The sequence below is a fragment of the Rhipicephalus sanguineus genome, chromosome 1, assembly GCF_013339695.2.
Source record: "Rhipicephalus sanguineus isolate Rsan-2018 chromosome 1, BIME_Rsan_1.4, whole genome shotgun sequence".
NCBI classification, from domain to species: domain Eukaryota; kingdom Metazoa; phylum Arthropoda; class Arachnida; order Ixodida; family Ixodidae; genus Rhipicephalus; species Rhipicephalus sanguineus.
This window is the reverse complement of record NC_051176.1, coordinates 210,340,896-210,341,546: the sequence shown is the minus strand read 5'-3', so window position 1 is coordinate 210,341,546 and position 651 is coordinate 210,340,896.

Sequence of the window (651 nt, the reverse complement as noted above, 5' to 3'; positions counted from 1 at the left end):
GGCTCTAGTTGCCCGTTTTTATGCTGGGGTGCCACTTCCGTGGTTTTTCCTCTCTGTCGCTGGAGTCGCTCGACTGCATCGTCGGCACCCTTTCCCCTTCGCGCAGCACTATTGTAGCCGTATTCAGGCAGTATAGGAGAAAATAATGTGTATTCTTGAATACAATTGCCGCAGCTAACCGTATGAAAAAGAAGAAAAAAAAATGTTCGTCGCACCGAGTTGGCGAATGTTGGAGCAATCGGTCTGCTAAAGCTTGGCATGAATGTTGCTGTAATGAATGCTGGTTGCCATTTATCAATGCCGTGTTCTTTGCGAGGTACGTTTACTTTTCATGCTTCCCTGCTTCCGTATGTCCCTCGCTCGTTCCAGCAACTCAATGCGCAGGGACACGGGATATCCTACGCGTGCCCGAAGCGGCTCCTTCTCTTTATACACGCCGCTTTTCTCCCATTTTCGCACATTTAGTTTGATACCTGGTTTTTTTAGTTGCATCGTGAGCGTGTACTCTCGTTAGTTCCGGAACGTTAGGGGAAAAACCCTCCATCTGCGCGCTCCTTATCCTAACTCATCTTGAGTGTAGCGATGAGAAGATGGCGTATGGTGAGCGATTATATACCGCAATTCTAGGTATAGGGGCTCGTTTTTGCTTCT